Source organism: Saccopteryx leptura, chromosome 1 (genome assembly GCF_036850995.1).
Source record: "Saccopteryx leptura isolate mSacLep1 chromosome 1, mSacLep1_pri_phased_curated, whole genome shotgun sequence".
In the NCBI taxonomy this organism is placed as follows: domain Eukaryota; kingdom Metazoa; phylum Chordata; class Mammalia; order Chiroptera; family Emballonuridae; genus Saccopteryx; species Saccopteryx leptura.
The window spans coordinates 272,330,919-272,342,048 of record NC_089503.1 but is presented as its reverse complement, the minus strand read 5'-3'; the positions used below and the strand labels follow the sequence as shown (position 1 = coordinate 272,342,048).

The 11,130-nt window shown below is 48.0% G+C and overlaps 1 non-coding gene across 1 annotated transcript; it reads right to left on the bottom strand.

Annotated features, from left to right (window-relative positions):
- Positions 1-8,591: 8,591 nt before the first annotated feature.
- TRNAA-CGC (transfer RNA alanine (anticodon CGC)) lies at positions 8,592-8,667 on the bottom strand. Its single transcript has one exon. It is a non-coding gene; the product is annotated as a tRNA-Ala (tRNA).
- Between the last annotated feature and the right edge of the window lie 2,463 nt (positions 8,668-11,130).

Here is an 11,130-nt window from a genome sequence, read left to right as displayed (position 1 = left end):
AGGTCTTCTCCCTCCCCCAACTCCCGCCCCTTCCCTGGCCCTCTCTACCCGCGGCTCAATCCTCGCCCTCCCCCACCTCCCCCCGCCCCGCCCCCACCTCCCCTAGGCTTGCCAGCCCCTCCTCTCAACTCTCCCAGCCTGGCCCCGCCCCTCTCCCTCCCGGAGCTCTAAAATAAATTAGCCACCGAGAGGGGAAAAGAGCAAATGACCCTTGGTGTGGATAATGTCCATGGGCCACTCTCAGATCTGCCCTTTCTGCCTGGCCGTCCGGACGGGAAAATGGGGTGCGGATGGAGACCCGACCCGCAGGTCGGGGTTGGGAGCTGTCCGCCGAGGGGGAGGCTGGTATTGAGCAGCGGGGCGTGGAGCGTGTCTGCTAGGTATGAGCAGCTTCCTGGGTCGTAGGGCAAAGGGGAAGGCAGCAGGCCGGGCCTGCCCCGGCCGCTAGCTTCCCCGACGCCCTCTCCCAGGACTGTCTCTGGCCCTTGGCTAAAGCCTTGTTGACTCACGCTTTCATCCCCAGCCCCCAGGTGAACTAAACACCTACTAGTACCACACTCAGGTTGTACCAGTCCAGGATGCAGAGGGCTAGACACACACAGCCAGGCAAGTACACCGCTTTGCATAATGCCATTCAGAGCTGATGGATGCAGGGGCAGAGTGGTGAGTTCTGGAGGTGGGAAGCCAAGGGTGGGATGTGACTTATAAACAGGCTTCACTGGAGGGCTACCCCAAAAGGCTGCATTCCCGCTAGGCCAAGTAGGCTGAATGGTGGAAGGCAAAGATGGAGAATGAATCCTAGACCTGTGATCTGCTTAGAGGTGTCCAAAAGCATTCATTGATTGGTGCATTCTTTTCAATAGATATATATTGAGCATTTACTCTGTGCCAAGCATTGGGCTTGGTGCTAGAGACACACTACAGGGTCCCAAAGGCATATTTCTATGCTCTCATAGGTGCCCGGTTCCACAGTAGACAGAATTCTACGTCATAGACACAAGGCTTCAGAAGTGATCCAACCAGGAAAAGAAGGATGCAGGGAAAGGGACCCACAGCAGAACACATTTTGCCCCAGGAGGTTGTAGGAGATGGAACTGCGCTTAGGTTGGAGAGTCCAGATAGATTTCCGGGAAGAGATGTTGAGCACCCAGAGTGTCTCAAGACCATCTGTGTTCCCACCCAAGGGCAGTGCTTGAGGATCCTCTCTTCTGGGGTGTTTTTCTCCTTTTCTGTGCTGTTCAGCCTAAATACCAGGACAGGTTTGCCCCTGCACCACTTGCCACCAGCCTGCAGGGTAGCACTCTTGTACTCTCTGTTTCAAAAATTTCAAAACACTTCCTTTGGGAATTCTGTGTTCTGACCTCTCAGGGCGCCTCCTGAGGCGCCACTCAGAGAAAAGAAAGGGGGAGGCCCTCAATAGCTCCCAGGTTTTTCCCAACCCAAATGTGGAAACAAGACCAGCACCCAAGCAGTTTCTAGAACTTGCCAAGTTCAGGATCTCCACCCCCAGGAGCACACCCTGGCAAAGAGAAAGTATATATCAAAGCTCAGAATGCTAGGGCAGCCCTTGGCTTCAGAATTAGGAAGGCAGGAGGAAATGGGCTAGCCACCACTCGAGGAGAGCTGACCCCCCTGCTGAAGGGACAGTCCCAGGATAACAGAGGTAGAAGAACCTCACTGAGTATTTCTTACTGATGGGACAGCTGGGACCCAGAGAGACGTGACACGCTTTGAGTCACACAGCAAAGATCTAGAATGCACTATATTCTTTCCACCCCACCAGTGAGGCTCCCCAACAGTCAGAGGCAGGAATTAAGGGAGAGACCAATGTCCACATGAACTGAGTGACCTCAACCACCAGGACTAGCACCAGGAAATCAAGGTTGGCAGCGCCAGGGCATTGTGGCTGGGGTCACTGGAGCCAGAGCAGGGGTGGGTGACAGGAGTGAGGATGGAGGAAAGAACTGATCATGTGTTTCCTTGCCGCCGAGGTCCAGTTCTCCTTCATTCCCTGGGAGCCTGGAAGAAGAGGATCTACTAGTGCTGGTAGGAAGTCCTTCCCGGTGAGAGAATGATGCACCAGTATGCTCAGGAGGTTTTTGCTGGATGCCATGAGGGAAGGTTCAGCATCTTGGAGGTGCTGAATTGTTTCTGATGGATAAACTGGCATGGGTCACAGTAAGAGGTTTCATTAGCAGGTAGGGGTTAGGTTGGTCTCTTCACACTTCAGCCCCCTATCCTGCATCAGTACTCAGGCAATGAAGCATGACCCCCCCTCTGCAAGCTCATTAAAGTCCCATTAATACATCATCCAGCCTCCTGGGCTGACCCTCAATCCTGACAAATGGCCCTTCATCATGTCTCTCCCTCTGCCCTCCTGAGCTGGGCCTTGGGGATCTGTTCCCTGAGGACTCCCTGCTGACCTTCCTCTGGCTGTCTCCAGTCACTGGAACTGTGCCTTGAGATCCTCCTGCTAAGAACATGCTAGTCAAGGGGTCTTGTAATCATCCTGTAGGAGGTCAAGTGTCCAGCAATGTATTGGATAGTAATGGTATTGATGGCAGCAGTGTGTGGCTTCAGTAGAGGGCCCTTCATTCTTTCCTAGCCCTTTTGCTGCTATCACATCCAAGGTGGGAAATCCTAGCCTCCACCAAGCTCCTAGGGGCTTGGGTGTGGAGCATGTGTATATATGCAGGGGTGTGTGTGTGTGCATGGTCTTCCTAGCCCAGAGACTTGCAACAGGGCCTTTCTGAAAACATCAAAAAATAGACCAGCTGGCCCAGAGAGAATCAGCATTAAGCGATTCAAAGTTAGAGGGAAGATGTATAAAGCCAGAGAGGGAGGGAGAGGAGCAGATGGGGTGAGGAGGAAGGAAAGACAAGGGCCCTGGGGAAGGATGGGGTGGGGGGAGGAAGGGAGAAGGAAATGGAAGAGAGGAAGAGGAAAGGGCGGGGAGACCTCTCTTTGTGGTCCTCTGTATCAGCCACTTAGGAGTCATTAAGAAGCAGGAAAGGAAGGAAATGTGTCCAGGCTGTGGGACTGGGGTGCAGGCCCAGAGGACACCACACCCAGCTGTCTGCTACTGCTCCCCACTTTCACTGGGCTCGGGATGCCTTCCCACATTTGGAAGCCTAGGCCATCTCTTCTGGCAGTTTGCTCTTCCAGTTCCTAATGCCTCCCCAGCCCTGTTCAACCACTTACACTCTTCCTGCCCACGTGCTTATTCCAGCTTGGCCTTCTTTGTGTGCTGTGGCCTGTGTCTGGGTCCAGTCCTCACCCTGCAGCCAGCCACCGGGCTCTTAAGAGCCTCCAAGAGAATTAGAAAAAATGTCCCTTCCTCTGGGCAGATACAGCTCTGTGCCAGACCACACAAGACTTGGGAGGAGGAGCCAGGACTTGCCATCAGTTCCTTTCTCTCCCCTAGGAGCCCAACACTTGGGGACCCTGGTACCCACTCCCCAAATCCTTACCCTACATCTGGCTCTGCTGTTTGGTCTGTGAAAGGAAGCCCCTCCACCTCACCCCCATCCTGCAGCACAGCCTTTGGGCTCGCATGCCAAACTGAACTGTCATCCCACCAGGTACCTTTATAATACACTCCCACAGAACCTCTCCCTAAGCATCCACACCATTTTACTACCTCAGAATCTCTCTTTCTGGAGTATCATTTCTCCTATTCTGCTTAGGCGGCTCCTATTCATCCTTCAGAACCCAACTCATGCTCACTTCTGTAAAGCCTTCCCTAACTATCCCTCATCTCCCCCACCCACCACCACAGAACTAGTAGTTCCTATCCCTGAGCTCTCCTAATCCTGTTTTTTAGGTTCCTGGTGTTGAGTTTCCCGAACGAACCCTTCCCTTCCTATACCCTGTCCAAAGGCAGAAAACTCCACCCAAGCCTGCCACTCTCATGCTAGCTCATATGGAACCCCACTGGGCTTCTCCCAGGCCTTACCAGGGGTCCCCAAACTTTTTACACAGGGGGCCAGTTCACTGTCCCTCAGACCATTGGGGGCCGCCACATCCAGTGCTCCTCTCACTGACCACCAGTGAAAGAGGTGCCCCTTTCCAGAAGTGCGGCGGGAGCTGTATAAATTAAATGGTTTCAGGTGGCCACATGCGGCCCGCGGGCCGTAGTTTGGGGATGCCTGCTTCGGAACTGGGAATCCAAGTGGCCCCGAAGTCTCCCCATTCCCCTCTCTGCCCTCACTGGGGCTCAGCCTGATATGAGATTCCCAGCACATCTGGTTGTACTTAAATCATCCAGCACCCAACTGCCCAAACATGTTCCTCACTTATCTCCCCTCGGCCCAGCTTCCTCCCCTTCCTAAACTAGTCTCCAGTTGACTTCCCTGATTGGCCAGCCTCAGTATCCAAAGCCCACCCTTGAACCTGATCCTCTCCATGTCTGGTCTGGGAGGGTGTGTGCTCAGTATGGCTCAGTGTATGGAACCCCATCCTTTCCAAGCATTGGTCCTGAAAGGAAATCCCCCAGGTAGGGAGGAGAGATGACCAAGGGCCTCTGCTCTCCTTGGCTTCCAGGGTGGATGCCTCCAGTTACTAGTGTGATCGTGGAAAGGGTGAGTGTTCCTTCCTTTTTAAAGCTTTAATTTAGATCCAGACATAGCTGTTCCCTTGACAAATCTTGCTGTTGGCCATTTTCTGAAAGGCTTTGCTAATATTAAAGAACAAGACGGGAATAAATACAGAGAACACAGTAAGTATAAAAAGACACAGACTACAAAGAACAGGTCTGTGAATCTACCATAACCTCCTCCTTCACCAGGGCTCCAGGTTTAAACATTCATTTGTTCATTCATTCAATAGCATGTACTGGTGCCTAAGTGTACTAAGTCCTAGGGGTAGAGATTTGAATAAGACCTTAGTGCTTCCTAGAGAAATCTGTGGTCAATGGAGGAGAGAGACAGGTGGATGAACAAATGTAAGACGCTGTGACAGGCATGAGTGAAAAAGCAGTAGAGTACAGTGATCAGAGACCCTGTCTTGAATCCTGGCTCCCCCCCCCCCACTTTCCTGCTGCTGCCAGGGTGGGAATAGGTGGTGGCATTTAACCTGCTGGAGTCTGTCCCCTCACCTGTGAAAGGGAGATAATGTGACCTGATAGGGTCGTGGTGGGATTCACATAAGATAATGTGTGTGGAAGCACTGGGAAGTTCTGAGTTGCCGCCATTGTTATTAGGTTTGAACATTGTCTGCCTGGTGTTCATTGCTCATTTTTCTGATGTTGTCTCTGCCTACGCTCTGAGGGCAGCTGCCATGCTATAGAAACTTCTCCTGTGGGTGACACTGAGCCCAGGCAGCAGGCAGTTAGCATCCATACCCACATGTACTTTTTATCACACAAGGAAGACACCCTAATCCCACCACCCAGCAATAACCACTGGTAAGGCTTTGGAGAAGGCCAGATATTATTCTAGATAATAATATATAAAGAGAGAGCTCTCTACACTATTCTGTAGACAAAGATTTTTAATATATTTTTTCTGTCCATAAGTACATTTATACCACATAATTCTTGACTATAGCTTCATATTCCATCATATGGACATGCATGAATCCATTTGTTTCCTTTGCCAATTTTCAGAAATAAAATCTTGATGAACAGACTTGTAATATTCATTTTGTTGCATGTGTCTTATTATGATAAGTTTGTAGTAATAAAATACTAGAATTCATATTTTTAGCTTTGAGAAACCCTGAAAAATGCTCAGAAGGCCTGGCTGGTGAAGGCCAAGAGGGGCCCTGGGTGGAGAGCACAAAGCCAGCTTGTCTGTTTGGGACACGAAGGAGGCCCCACCTCTTAGGGCTGCTGGCTGAACATTCCTCCCAGGACAATGGCTGCCTCGGAATCCCGAGAATGAAGGAGGCTGGGTGGCTTCCCAAGTCCATGCCCTTCCACCCCCACCAAGTTCCAAAATGAAAAAAGCGGCGCTTACTTTGTAGGCAGAGTCAGGAGGGACAGTGCATCCAAGCCCACAGCCCTCTCCCTCCTGCCCCCTCCGTCTACCAACCATAATCACAACCGTGTAAGTCCCAACCAGGCATCCCTTCCCTGTGGATCTTAGGTGAGTCCTCCTCTTTCTTTAGGTCCCTGCTTTCTCAACTGTAAAATCAGGAGCTTGGATTCTAAGTTTCCCACAGATCTGAAATTCCCTAATGTAGTGGCTAAGACACACATAAACCTTAGAGCCAGACTGCTTGAGTTCAAATCCTGCTTTGCCCCTTTTCCTGTGAATTTAACACTCCCACCTAAGCTCCCCCATTGGTAAAGTGGGTTGATGACAGATGTCCATCTCTTTCTCAGGGGGCTGCCCTAAGGACAGATGAGAGGGTGCTCATGGGACAACGGGCTGATTAAGCAAAGTCTACAAATGGTAATCTATGGATGATGATTCACATGTAGCTCTGTTGCTAACCGGATTCTTGCCTGGCTAGTTAGCTCAGTCGTTAGGGCAGGAAACACCAAGATTGTGAGTTTTATCCCAGGTCAGAGCACATACCAGAAGTGACCAATGAATGCACAACTAAGTGGAACAAGAAATGAAAGCTTCCCTCTCTCTGTCTCTCTAAAAATCAATTTAAAAACAAAACCAAAACAAAACACTCTGATGCTAACTGGATTCTCAACTCCAAATCCCTCTCATGCCCAGTCTAGATTTTGGCCCCTGGATATTTGCTCAACAATTGGCCATACTTCTGGGAGATGAGGGACAACTGATGCCCCAAGGAAGCCTCTCTCTTGCATGTTTCCATGTCCCCTTGTATGAATTGTAAAGCTGTAGAACTGTAAAGGTTTTGGAGGCAAATAAAATTTAAATTCAGAAAGACGTCTGTATAAGGCCACATGCCTTCATTTTTGTTTGGGAAATGCAGGTGTTTCCAATACAGCCAGAAATTTGTGACCAAGGATTCCAGGCTCTTAATAACCCTGGAGGGGTTAGAACTAATGCAAACAGTGAACAGTTAAGGTTTCCTATATATATTAAGATTTTTATTTATTGATTTTTAGAAACAAGTGGGGGAGAGGAACAGGAAGCAACCCGTAGTTGCTTCTCACATGTGCCTTGACCAGGCAAGTCTGGGGTTTTGAACCAGCGACCTCAGCATTCCAGGTTGATGCTTTAGCCACTGCACCAGCACAGGTCAGTCTCCTATCAATATTTTTGAGCTGTTTGCCACAAACCCATGCCCAACCTCCTACACTCTCCTTCATATACTTGTTTTCTTCTTCTCCTTACTCACCTCTTCCTCAAACCTACTCCTATTTTCCTCCAGATTAAAATCTTTTGCAAGTACTGGAAAACTCCCTTCACAATGGCTTATCCACTAAGGAAAGTGCATGATCATATTTATCCAATTGAAATGTCATTGATGCTAAGAAGCACTATTACTTTATGTATATTAGAAAGAAAAAAAGCACTGTAAATTAACTGACACAAGGATTTCTTATCACTTAGAAATTTTATTTATTTATTTATTTACTTATGACAGAGACAGAGAGAGGGACAGACAGACAAGAAGGGAGACATGAGAAGCATCAATTCTTTGTTGCAGCACTTAGTTGTTCATTGACTGCTTTCTCATATGTCTGTTGATGGGGGGTGGGCTACAGCAGAGCAAGTTACCCCTTGCTCAAGCCAGCGACTTTGAGGTCATGTCTATGATCCCACGCTCAAGCTGGCGACCCCGCGCTCAAGCTGGTGAGCCCACACTCCAGCCAGATGAGCTCGCACTCAAACTGGTGACCTTGGGGTTTCAAACCTGGGTCCTCCACGTCCCAGTCTGATACTCTATCCACTGTACCATTGCCTGGTCAGGCAGAATTTTTATTTGTTAAAAATCTTTTATAGACCTACATGGAAATATATACATTTTTAAATTTACTTATTGATTTTAGAGAGAGAGGAAGGGAGAGAGAGAGACTGAGACATCAATCTGTTTCTGTATGTGCCATGATCAGAGATCAAACATATAACCTTTGTATATAGGGGCCATGCTCTAACCAACCAAACTATCCAGCCAGGAAAGAAATATATATATGTATATATTTCAACATATATTACTTTTGCACTTGTGTAACAAGAAAAATATGGGTGAAATAAATTAGTTAAGGTTTTCTTTTAACTTTATTGAATTCAGAGTCTGATTCTCAGAATCACGGTTCAACTTCGAGCTGTCACTGTCTGTGTTCTTCCACACAGACTCATCATCTGGGCCATCACGAGTGTTAGTGCTAAAGCATTTCTTTTCTTTTTTTGTTTTGTTTTGTGTTTTGTTTTGTTTTTTTGTATTTTTCTGAGGTTGGAAATGGGAGGCAGTCAGACAGACTCCCGCATGCGCCCGACCGGGATCCACCTGGCACGCCTACCAGGGGGCGATGCTCTGCCCATCTGGGGCGTTGCTCTGCCACAATCAGAGCCATTCTAGCGCCTGAGGCAGAGGCCACAGAGCCATCCTCAGCGCCCGGGCCATCTTTGCTCCAATGGAGCCTTGGCTGCGGGAGGGGAAGAGAGAGACAGAGAGGAAGGAGAGGGGGAGGGGTGGAGAAGCAGATGGGCGCCTCTCCCGTGTGCCCTGGCCGGGAATCGAACTCAGGACTCCCACATGCGAGGCCAACGCTCTACCACTGAGCCAACCGGCCAGGGCCTACAGCATTTCTTAAAAGACAGCTCTATTGAATTAATTATCTATTGCTGTGGAAAAAGTTACACCAAATCTTAGAAGCTTAAAGCAATAAATGTTTGTTGTCTTATAGTTTCTATGGGTGAGGAATCAGGCAGTGGGTTAGCTGGGCGGTTCCGGCTCAAGGTCTCTTCCGAGCTGGCATTTAGACTATTAGCGGTGCGGGCTGGGTCAGGAGCAGTCATGTGGGGCCGAAGAACCCACTTCCCAGCTCGTTCACATGGCTGTTGGCAGACTTCAGTTCCTAGCTGGCTGCTGCCTTGGTGCCTCAGTTCTTCATCACATGGGCCTCTCCACAAGTGGTCTATCTTCAGGACAGGGCAGCTGGCCTTTCCAACAGCAAGTAACTCAAGAGAGAGCACAAGCTAGCATTCAAGACAGAAGCCACAGTCTTTTTAAAAGCTGATATTGGAAGTGACATATGATTTCTGCCCTCTGCTATTGGTCGTTGAAAAAAACCCAGCCCAGAACAAAGTTGAGAAGGGGCTACACGAGGATGTCACTAGCAGGAGATGAGGACCTCTGGGGGCCATTCTACAGGCTGCCTACCACATCCTTCTAGGCCACTGACAGCCATCCTGGAAGCTTTGATGGTAGCAGGTGACCTTGCCAAAGAGTCAATAAAAGTTTCTAGGTATCAGTCAGGACTCCAAGAGTCCTTACATGGTTTGTGGGCTGAAACATCACAGGGTTGTAGTTATTCTGTCATGATATCAGGAAAGTCACCCAGTTTGCACATGTGCAGGAAGGACAGCTGAGCACAACTGCTGTGTGACAGACAGCAGACTAAGGTGTGTTGATTATAAGATGTACAATGATTTCAGGAACGTTAAAATATGACCAAATGAGCAATTTAGCATGATCAAATATATTTTCATAAGAATGAGAAATGATAGCTTCAGAATTGATCAATTCAGAGGCTCAGCACCTTTGGAGACCCATGTTCCCTCCATCTTCGAATCTAACACCCTCAGCACATCTGCTGTACCTCAGGATGGCTCTTGTCAAGTCACAAAACAGCTATTTCAGTGCCAACCATCCCATGTGGTCCCAGCTATTACTCTGAGGTGCCTCCTTTTAAGAGCAAGGAAACTTTTCCCAGAGCCCTCCCCCAAATTTTCTCTCTTGTCTCATTGACCACAAATTGTTACTGCCTGTGTTAGTCAGGATTAGGTTCAGTTACATAGGTTAGCAAAACTCAGAATGATTTAAACAAAACTGAACTTTTTCTTTCTCCTATAAAATAAGTATGAAAATAGTCAGTGCTGATGTGGTAGCTCCACAGTTACAGTCATCGGGGACCCAGGTGCCACCCATCTCATGTGATTTATTCCCAAATTTATCTTTTGTTCCAAAATAGCTGCCAGAGTTCCGACCATCAGATCCATGTTATAGACCATAAAGATCAAAAGCAGAAGGGCAAAGGACTCTTTCTCAACAGAGTTAGCTCCCTTAAGCAATCTTCTTAGTTATTCTATGGAACCTTCCCATTTACATCTTTTTGGTCAGAACTTGGTCATATGGACACACCTACCTCCAAAAATACACAGTAAAAATAAACAAGAAAACTAAAAACATTTTTTTTTAACAGGGAACTGTAACACCTTAAATAAAATTTGACTCTTTATTAGGAAGGAATAAGGAATGTAAGGTGGCCACAACCAGTGTCTTCCACTGGCCCTCCTGCCATATTTTTCATGAACTCCGCCCCCTGCTGCAGAGATGAATCTTGATTAGTTTGAGACCACCATGGGAATCCCATTCTGTCTGCCAGTGTTTGGTTTAAGAATGGGCATGTAATATGATTCTAGCTGATGAAACATGAAGTGATGCTCTTTGGGAGACTTCTGGAAAGATTTCTCAGAGGCCAAAGGAGAAACAGCTTTTCTGGGCCTTTGGATAATGTTATCTACATGTGATGTCTGGAACTGCAGCAACCATCTTATGACATTTAAGAGGACTCAGGGCAGGCACAAGGACAAAGACCAACATGTAACATTATGAGATGGCAGAAAAAAAGAGAAAGAAATATGGTAGAATATTCATAGTACAGAATCTGACTCAATAATAAAAATGAACTAATACACAGAAAAAGGGTGAATCTCAAAAACACTTCAGCAAAAAAGCCAGACACAAAAGAGTATATTCAATATGATTCCATTCATAGAAAGGTCTAGAACATGCAAAGCTGAGCTATAGGGGGTAGAAATCAGATCAGTGATTAGAGGTTGACCACATATGAACATGAGCGAGAACTTTCTGGCATGATGTCAGTGATCTATATCTTGATTAGAATAGTGGCTACCAAGTATACATTTGTCAAAACTTACCAAACTGGCCCTGGCCGGTTGGCTCAGTGGTAGAGCGTCGGCCTGGCGTACGGAAGTCCAGGGTTCGATTCCCAGCCAGGGCACACAGGAGAGGAGC